Source organism: Desmodus rotundus, chromosome 2 (genome assembly GCF_022682495.2).
Source record: "Desmodus rotundus isolate HL8 chromosome 2, HLdesRot8A.1, whole genome shotgun sequence".
Taxonomy (NCBI): Eukaryota; Metazoa; Chordata; class Mammalia; order Chiroptera; family Phyllostomidae; genus Desmodus; species Desmodus rotundus.
Genome location: NC_071388.1, coordinates 156,821,939 through 156,832,817, shown reverse-complemented (window position 1 = coordinate 156,832,817; position 10,879 = coordinate 156,821,939). Strand labels below are relative to the sequence as shown.

The 10,879-nt window shown below is 39.4% G+C and overlaps 1 pseudogene; it reads left to right on the top strand.

Moving 5' to 3' along the window:
* Nucleotides 1-10,879, top strand: part of LOC128780310 (translationally-controlled tumor protein pseudogene) — a 30,262-nt pseudogene that overhangs the window by 945 nt on the left and 18,438 nt on the right.

The window sequence follows — 10,879 nt, the reverse complement described above, 5'->3', positions numbered from 1 at the left end:
CCCACCCCAGGCTTCTCCTACCCCTATGTTGCTAACTTGCTACCTGTGACTCATTAAGGGTCAAACCCAACATTGGCCCAGATGGATGCCAGAATTGTTATATGCCAGTGACTCATTTTTATCTTCCATTTCCCCTTTTTGAACTGGAATGTCTCGGTTTTCCTATACCTGTCCCCACCACTGTATGGTGTGAGTGGTGGGAAAAGAAAATGCTTTCTTCAGCTTCACAGGTCTGCCAAGAGAAATTGTGCTTCAGGGAACTGTACTTACCTGGCTATAGGCACTACTCAGAGACATTGCAGGTTCTTTTCCCGATCACACAATAAAGTGAGTATCACAATAAAGTGAGCTGTAGTCTTTTTGCTGGTGGAGGGTCTTGCCTTCAATTTGTAAAAAACAGACTACCTGTGAAGTGCAATAAGGCAAAGTGAGGTAGAATGAAGTATGCCTGTATGTCCAGGAGCTCATTTGCACTTGATGTAGATGGTTTTGATGATGAGATCTTGGATTTTGAGCTGATGCTATAATGGGATGAGAGGGGAAACTTGGGAGGGAGTGAATTTTTTCTTTTCCTTTAGGAGGGGCATGAATTGTTGAGGACCAGAGGGTAGACTATGGTTGGCAGAATTCTAAATGGCCCCTAAGGCCCTGGCTGATGTGGCTCAGTGGATTGAGTGCCAGCTTGTGAACCAAAAGGTTGGTTCCCGGTCAGGGCACATGCCTGGGTTGCAGGCCAGGTCTCCAGGTGGGAGCCATGTGAGGAGCAACTGATCGATGTTACTCTCCCTCTCTTTCTCCCTCCCTTTACCCCTCTCTAACAATAAATAAACAAAAAAGTCAAAAAGAAAAAAAAATAAAAGAAATAACCAAATCGCTTTCATAAAAAAAAAAGATGTTAAAGCAACTTAATCTTATTTTTTATATTCACCAGGCTTTTGAAATGTGTTCGTACGGTAACTTCATGTAGGCCTAGGTCTCGTCCTGTCTTGCTGTCACCATTTTCAGATCTAACCACATCCAATTTCACTTCCAGTGTTATCACCTTTCATTTCTTGCTGCTTTCATCTTTGTTGGCCCATTCCCTCACTTGATTATCCATTTTTGTAAAATGTTGCGTAGGTTTATCACATATAAATCTTTGAATTCTTGATCGGGTAAACCAGACAAATGTTTTCTAAGAAAAACACCCTTTAATTTTATTCCTCCCTGCATATTTCAAGTCATCTTCCAAGACCTAGGTGTCTTTTTCCAACACTTCCAAGAATGTAATTCCTTGAGCTGAGTCTTTTTGGCTGGAATCTGGACAAAGTAAACAAAACAGAGAGAAAGAAGCTTTCTTGCTTGAAAATCTTGTGCTCATTCTTGTAAGCTTGCTTCCTACTTAATTCCTGCATTGTGGCAAAGGGGCTTGCAGAAAAAGGTCCATTGAAGTAAAAGTCGACGTATTCGCATATTAGACTCACTCAAGCTCCTCTGGGGCAACATACCTATAGCCAACCTTACCAACAGCTCCTACACTGCCTCACACCAGGAACTTGGTCTCTGCTTTGCATTCTCAGGCTTGGCCTCACATGAAGCACGATGGCACCGGATTCAACCAGAGCAGGTGCAAACAGCAGGAAAATCTCAGGTTAATTTTTTATAAGTGGTGTGAGGAAAGGTAGAGGTTCACTTTTGTCCCTCATGAGGTTCCTTTACTTTCTCTATGAATATTCAGTCATTCTATCACTGTTTGTTGAATTACTCTTGCCTGCTCACACCTTTCAAGAAAACCTATTTATATTTATCCCTAAAAGCAAGGTTAAGGGCTTGAGGGGGGATATGTATAATCACATTAGAGCCCGGTGAGACCCAGCAAAGAAGCACAGTAGAGTCAACACAAGAATAAAAACTGGTTGTTACCCTTATATCACAGAGTCATTTCTTCTCCTTCCTTCACCCATCACCATTTGAAAATGATCATCTTTTTTATTAATGTTGAGAGTTCCTATGGAAGTCCAAGGAGTCGGCTTTCACCTTTCATTGTGTCCACAGTACGTTGGATGCCCTACTGGCTATTATTATCTGACAAGAAGACATAGCTTATTAGGGAGCCAAATATGTTTTATAGCCTCACAGCTTCAGTGCATATATTTTACTCATTGTTCCATTAGGTGGCAATCACTGTTGACTGAAATACATTTCTATCTCAGAACAAAATTATTGTATTTAGAAACAACTTTCCAAGTCCAACTACTAGAAAATTATACTAAACAAACAGCCTTTAAGGGCAGAAGTAATTATATTTGTACTATTCCAACTGTTTGATGTATTTCTTAATTTTTTTTTTGAATTTTTATGAGTTTGTTTGAGCCAAACTGATTATGTATGCCGGGGAGCGAGATCTCAACGCTCCTCCTCCTTAACGTCTATGTTGAGCCCATCATGAAACGTGTGCCACAAGTTTCGCAGTAGGGTTGTTGTAAACTGTTTTGAAGTGTAAAAGAGCAACTGGAAGGTTTTAATGTTATTTTAAAATTTGTATTTAAAAATACTTAACCTATGCACTGAAATGTTGAATTTATAGGATGCTTTGTTCTTTGGTTGAACAAAGATTTTCTTACTATAAAGAAGTTGTGGAATCCACTTAAAGATTTCAAGCTTATGTAAAATAAAATGATGCATTATGGTTTATGTGGAAGACGTTCTATGGGATGTATTCCTAAACATCACAGAGGATGCATTAAAAAATGCTATTCTATTATATCACTGAAAAGGATATCCAGTTGCTTAGGCAATTGGATGAAACATAAAATTCTCAATTTATGACTATGCTCATCAGCAATTAATACACACTGTTTACCCTGACTGGTGTAGCTCAGTTGCTTGGGCATTGTCCTGCAAACCAAAAGGCCACCGGTTCAATTCCCAGTCAGGGCATGTGCCTAGATTGTGGGTTCAGGTCCTGGTTGGTACATGTAAGAGCAGTAACTGATGAATGTTTCTTTCTCACATTGATGTTTCTCTCCCTCTTTCTCCCTTCCTTTTTCTGTATCTAAAAAATAAATAAGTAAATAAAAAATTTTAACGAAGTAAAAAAACACACGGTGTTAAGAACAACAGGCCATGCTTAAAGACATGTTTATTTTCTTAAGGTACCAGATGCAAAATAGATGTGTTTTTGCTCTGATAGACTGAGTTGACTTTTAGTGTAAAAGGTTGGCAGTAAACCGTGCAGAGGAGGCGAATCCCAGCTTTGACAGTGAAGGGTAGAGTGGGAAGCCAGGAAGACTATGTACTTATCACCTCATGGCTTTCTACCAGGACAGCTGGTTCTCTTTGTAACTGCTGTAGCCCCTGCTTCGAGTAATGGGAGGAATCAGGCCTCTTCTTTTCCCATTGTGAATAGCCCCATTAACCTCCAAAATAGTCAAATTGGAAATTAACCAGTGGCTCCTGTTCAGTTCACCATAGCTCAGTATCCCTGACTGGGAATCAAAGCAGTGACATTTTGTCTTGCCAGCCGGTGCTCAGTCCTCTGAGCCACACCAGCCAGGGCTCATCTCTAACTTTTAATAGAATGAATTCTTTTTGTAATTATCCTAATCATAAATCATAATTATAAAGTCAGATGACTCCAGAATTCTGGCATTACATCTCCCTATTACCAGTGGTCCAGAGTTATGAACTGTAGAACTCCTGATTCCGGTGTGGGCCTGTACTTCTCTTTGCATAGTTTTCTGCTTGGATACACCCTCCTCCCCAATCTAGTTATCTATCAAGTTATACTCTTAACTTGATAGATAACTCAACTATCTATCCTCAACTATCCTCCTCAACCATCAAGTTATACTTTTAAATCGATATTTATTTTACCCAAACTTCCACTAAAACATGGGCAAGGCTTTATATATTGACCATCACTGCCAGAATGATTGACAGTTCAGTGGCAGCCTTCCTACCAAAACTGAAGTCATTTGTATCCATATCTCCCAGCGTATCACACACACTGTGTGGCCTTGATCTAAGTCGATTTCATCACAGCTTCTGTGTATCTTATACATAAAAAAAGAATAAGGAAAATGTTTATCATGACTTATGTTTTATTATTAATCAGTTTTATAAAACATTTTACAAACATTTTAAACTCATACCTCAAAGTAGATGTATACCATGGTGCCCAAAGTTATTTTAATAGCAGCTTTAGAAGGTTATAATTTTGTTTAATAGTATGATTTGACACTCAAATTGAGCTTCAATGCTCAGTGGGTTGACAAAATTGCAACTCCTCACAGCATTAAACATAAACATTATAAATGGGACGGGTTTAATCATATTGTTCTTTCATGCAAATCCAAAATGTGAAAACAATCTGATGATGTTGAAACTATTTACAGTACATTAACCATTAGGTTAAATTTTTAAGACTAAAGAGGTTAGAGAAAGAAGAAAAAAGTTATTGTCTTTCTTAGAATTCCTGTTATCTACTGATTTTAATGTAACTAGTAAAGCTTAGAAAATCCATTTTGTAAGCTATAATATTATCTGTACTAATAAAAAAGTAAACAGTATGAAAGATGCTTCTAGAAAGCTGCCAGCTTATATACCTTCAGGGCACTCATATGGTGAGGGGAGGAGGGAAAAAAGGGAGAAGAGAGGCGAGAAGCCTGGCAGGAAGCTGAAGCAGAAATTGCAATTCCAACGTATTGACAGAGGGTCATTTGAATGGCATGGATATCTAACTGGATTTTAAGTTATTTATTGAATTCTGATGTAAGCCCCATCCATCTTACAAAACTTTAAGCAAAATCTGTTAAAACTCAAAGGCTTTGTTTGAATATTTCTTTCCCTTCCCCCCAGAAACTAGAACGATGTGCTACATTTTATGGCTCAGGACAGGGACAGGGATTCGCAAAGATGGGGCTATTCATAATCTGAACCAATTAGATCAGAGAAAGCTTGGATCTGTAGGGAACTGTGGGATTACAAACCCTCTGTGGTAGCACAGACATTGTAGGGCACATTAATGGATATTGCAAAGAATGTAGAATGAAGGTTGTAGCCAGTCTTATCTCATTGTGAATGTCAAGGTGATATTGGCATCTGAGGTCCCTATAGAGTAATACCTATTCTCACTTATGAAAACGATGATATCTTGAGGGCTTAGTAAAGGTGCGGAATGTTCTTTCCCCTCCTAATAGTCATTTTCATAGGCTTCATGTTCAAACTCCAGTGACTCTTTGGCCGGTAGGATGTGCATTTTCTTACACGTTTGCCACCCGCCTCAGCTGGACGAAGACTGGGACTGGACTCTCTCCTGGAGCCCTGGGAGTGGAGCTGCTCTTTCTCTTTTCCAGTTACATTTGCCACATAACACTGTCTTGTACTCAGTGTGATATTATTCTTCAATTAAACAAATATTTATTCAACTTCGTGAAGAAACAGTCCAAGATTACAACTACATAATATCAGGAGAAAAATGTAAATTTACACTTAACTGTCTACATGTTGATAGAATTTGGCATTAATCACATAATCACATAAAACAATGCTTCATTTATATTTCACTTCTCTTTTATATGCTATCATTTAGATCCTAGATACTCCAACATCTGATATATATCCAGACTTCATCCTGGATTTTCCAAGAGGCCTGTGGAGTACTTGAGACAGAAAGGCACTTGTCACCTAACTAGTCAACACATCGTAACATTCCTGCTGGAATTGACACTAAATTTTAGAGTTAAGAAAAGAGAATTCAAATTTAAGAGTAGCATTAAATTCTGTTGGTGTGATTCAAGTATTTTGAAAGTAAATGAAAGTAGAAAATGACTCCTCAGAAAGGATTTTCAAAAGATTTTTAGTGACAGGACTTCTTTATTTTGGGAGGAGACCAGAGCCAAGGAGTTTACGTTGCAAATTCCTCCCTAGAGTTCTCTCATCCTCTTTTAAACCATTTCTTTTCTCTTTTTTTTAATTAATAAAAATTTTAAAAGTGTTGCTGCAAAATTTTAAACAGTACAGAACTATACAGAATAAAGAGTGAAAGTACCCCTTTATCTGCCCTCTTTCCTCCAATTAACACTTTACTCCCCAGAGGTAAACGTTAACAGTCAGCTCTATGCCCTTCCAAATCCCATGTTGTGTTCCTGAATATACTCACACACACATGCATATCCCTAAACTGAGGCAAGTGGGTAAAGAAAGAAAAGGGATGTACATATTGTTCTGCAATGTAGGTAGCAAATCAGGGGGCACATGATATCAACGTGAGTTATTCTTGATACCGGCAACCTCGATCACTTGGTTCAGCTGGTTTCTGCCCCAGGTTTCTCCACAGCAAAGTTACTGTTTTCCTCTTTCCATGCTCTACTTTTTGGAAGTGAGTCACTAAGTCTAGTCTACACTTAAGAGGACTAGAATTAAGCTCTATATCCTGGAGGGGGAAATAGCTACATATATTATTTGGAATTGTGTAAAAAAGATTTTCCCTTCTCTTTCATTATTTATTTATTCCATCATTTATTTATGTTGGTGTGAACTCCTGGATACTTAATTTATTCTGTGGGTTATAATCCAATTCTATAGTGCCAGACACTGTTCTGAATGCTTTAGGGATTAACCTATTTGACCCTTGCAACCTCCCTATAAGGTAGGTATATTAGCATCCCTTCCGTACAAAGCGACCTGAAGCACAGAGAGGTGAAGGAACTTGTCCAAGCAGAGGTAGTGTGCTACAGAATCCAGGATTTGAACCCAGAAGCTTGTCTCCTGGTTCTGTGCATTTATCCATTACTCAGCACTTCCATGTACCCAGTGTGCAGTCTCCCTTGGGTGCATTATTGAATCTCACTGAGCCTCACTTTCTCATTTTAATAGCACTTATCTTGCAGGATTGGTGAGAGGGAAACGGTTATTATAATGCCTGGCTCGGTTTCTCTTTGTCAATGCTATTCTCCCCTGCCCCACGGATTACTGTCAGCCCACTCTACCCTAGGGGCCTGGGTGGAGGACTTGGATGTGTATTTAATGATCAATTAAAAGAGACTAGCAGAGCCTTGTAGCTAATTTTTCTTGTCTCCTACTTCAGAATATAAGATAACAGATACAAGTATTGTACCCAAACAGACTCCACATTTTCTCAGACTATACTTAAAAAGTAACGATTTCAGAAGATGATTAATTTCAGTTACTTTTGCCCTGAATAAAAGCAACTTCCCTTCAATTTGGCTGTGTTGTTTAGCTATGTTAAGAAAGTTCCCCAGGGGAGTCCATGATGTATGAATATGTTATAAGGATTTATCAACTTATGTATGGAGCACTATTCTGGAAGCACTTTTCTGGAAGAAGCAATCCACCGATCAAACTATGATAGTTGAAGTAGAGATGAGAGAATTGCTTCCCTTTGCCCCTGAAAAAGTCTCTGTGTTATGACTTTATTTATCTGAAGTGTCCAGGATAAGTGAATTAGATTGTGGTGATGACTACGTACCTCTCTGAACATGTTAAAAACCATGACTCGTGCACCTTAAATGGGTGAATTTTATGGTATGTGAATATCTCAAAAACACTGTTATAAGACAAAAGCATTCACATGGATGTTGTTGGCTTTTTCTCTTGTACCTTCAGGGGTGCCCAGAAGGTGGAAGCCGTGGGCCAAGTCAACATTCTACAGATGACTGTTCGCTGCTAACCTTAGCAGTGATGGGTGGATATTACCCCAGGTAGCACTATAGGGAGTAGGATTATGACATCTTTGGGGGAGTCCAGTTACTATGTAACTATGAATGGCTCGTTGGGGGGACCAAATTCCCTGTGGGGACCCTGAACCACATCCCTGAGCTGTTGTGAGAGTGACCAGATATGCCCCGACCTCTGGCTTACTGTGATGTGCCAGATGCCTTTCACAGAGCAGGTACTCAACAGACCTGTGATGAAGGACTAGATACCGAGACTCCCCATGGATCCTCTGGCTTGGTGCAAAGTCCCTCAGGCCAATTTTTAACTTCCTACACCCAGGACTGCTGCATAGTACTCCAAAATAGAATGTTGGTGCGGTATTTTTAGAACATCCAAATATAATGAATTATGTTACTATTACGTTTATTTTTTAAAAAATCTATCTGCATATAAAAGTAATCCCCTTCCCAATCCCCCCTGCTCATCACACAGATACTACTTAGTCTTTTTAAATTAAGGAGGGAGGGGTGGAGCCAAGTTGGGGTGGGTGGAGTCTGTGCAAGCTTTTCTCTAGAACAGTAGTGACACCCTGTGGCAAATTCTTATAATATCGACGTTAAACAGTGGCTGTGGACTCTATTTGAAGGCAAAAATTACTATTAGCCATTAATCAGATCTGATTAAATGAGGATTTATCGAGCCCCTACTCTGCACTGGAACTAAGTTAGTGCTTTCATAGATATTATTTTTTATATTATTTTATATTTCTCCCATATGACTAGTTGCTAAATTAATTTTGCATGTATTTATGTCATAGAGCAGCTATGGCATCCAGAACCCCTAAAATTGTATGCAACACTGTGCGTACGTATTTTTAGGGAAATGGGACCTTAGCTTTTATAATATGCTCGCACGGCTCTGTGCTCCTGTGAAACTTGACACTGGTACCTTACAGTATGTTTTTAACAACGCCACCATGATATACTTTGGACTAGCTTCATCAGTCTCTTTTTCTCCAGAAGTTGCCATTTCTTCTGGCAAACCACGTTCACGTGAGGTTAAAAAAAAAACTTTAAGAGACTTGAACGAAAAAAAGAAAGAAAAGTAATGAAAAGAAACAGGCAAGTGAACAGGGTTACATAGCATCGCAACATGTACAGTGGAAAGAGCATCGGACTAGAGTCAGTCCCAACGCCATCACTTCTGCCCACCTGAGCTCAGTCAAGTTAGTTAACCGTTGAGGCTCAGTTTTGTCATCTGTGAAATAGAGATACTAATGTCAGAGAATTATTAAAAGAATCAAATGATGGTGACGAGCTTTTAGATACAACCAAAGCTACAATCCATAAAAGAAAAAAAGTAATAAATTGGATTTTAGTAAAATTAAAAACTCCTACTATGCAAAAGATACTGTTAGAAAATGAAAAGACAAGCCATAGACTGAGAAAATATTTGCAAAACACATGTCTGATAGAAGATTTGTATTTAAGTATAGAGAATCCACGGAGAAAACTGGTGCTTATAAGTTTAATAATGATAACTTATTATATAAGCACAAAATTTTATTTGTAGCATTTATAGTTTTTGATTGTAAAATAATACACCATCATCATAGAAAACAGAAAAGTGAGAGAAAAAGATAAATAAAAATATCCAATTCATCCCATAGCTTAGCACCAATAATTGCTAATGTTTAGATGTATTTTTTTCCTTTTTCCTAAACATACATAAACATACACATATACTACCATTAGTTAACTGATGTTTAACATTATCCTATTTCTACCTCCGATGGGGGCCTTGATTTTTACCAAGAAGGGGGACCCCCGTTCCAACAATGAGGTGTAAGATGTTAAATCCTGGTCTATACGTGACATCAGCCAAACTTTGGAGCCACATCTGGGTGAGGGTTAGAAAGAGAAGGTGATTACACTCCTCCGGAGTGTGCTTTTTGGCCTCTCTGTCCTCTGAACAGACCTCGTTTGTGTTTGGGTGTGTGCGCATGTACAAGTGAGAGTGAGTGAGCACGCACATGCACAGGGACAGAGGGGAAGAGGGCTGCGAGTCCGGGGTGAGGCTTAGTGACGGCCCTCCTGGCTGCCCACTGGCCAAAATGGCTTGGGGAAGCTGTTGGCCAAGGCTTTTGCCATATCTTTGGAACACGTTTATTAAAGTGTAACATAAATACAGAAAAGTGTGCAAATCATAAATATACAACTAGAATTTTCAATCTGAGTGTACCTAAATCAAGAAATATTACTAGCATCCCAGAACCCCCAAGTATACTTCCTTCCAGTGATTACCTGCCCCAGCGAGGGGTTTCACTTCTAATACTATTGATTGTTGTCTGCTAAACAGACTTTCTTCCTATAATGGGCACGTAAAGTGAACTCTTGTGCCTTCATGAGCACCCTCAAAAGAGTAACGTCGCAGCTGATGTAAGTGATTCGCAACCAGAGTTTCGCCAAGGGACTGAAGCCTGTGGACTCCCGTGTGGAAAGGCATCATTGCAGCCTTGGCCTTGGCTATTGCAGTTGTCTCTCTTGGAATCACTGGGGTGTCCCTTGCCCTCTGATTGGAGTCCTGTCTAATCCATTCTTTAAATCTTGCCCTTACAACTTCAGTATACTAACACCGACCAGTTGCTCTAATTCACGTCCTGCCAGACAGAATTAATCTCCTTAGCCTCCTCCTTGTCCCAGTCCTTGTCCGCTTGACAGCTGCTAAGTTGCTGCCGGCCCCGATCCTGCTCACTATGACCTCCACTAGGCACCATTGCTCCTAATTTGTAGCAGGACTTTTGAAAAGTCTAGGCCTAGATAATTCATACTGAGAAAACAAGAGAATAAAATATAAGGAATAAGATTCAAATAATTAAAAAGGATAGGAGTGAGCAGGCATATTTATTTTTGCCTTTAGATCACTTAATTATTTTTATTTTCCTAAAGATTTTATTTATTAATTTTTAGAGAGAGGGGAAGGGAGGAGAAAGAGAAGAAATCATCAATGTGTGGTTGCTTCTTGCACGCCCCCAACACGGGCACGTGCCCTGACTGGGAATCAAACTGGCAACCCTTTGCTTCGTAGACCCGTGCTCAATCCACTGAGCTACATGAGCCATGGCCCTTTTGATCATTTTTAAGACATGGAACTTCCCAGTTTCCTTGTCCAGACTAGAGCAAAGACCAAATCGGGGAAGTCAAAATAGGTCACAAACCTC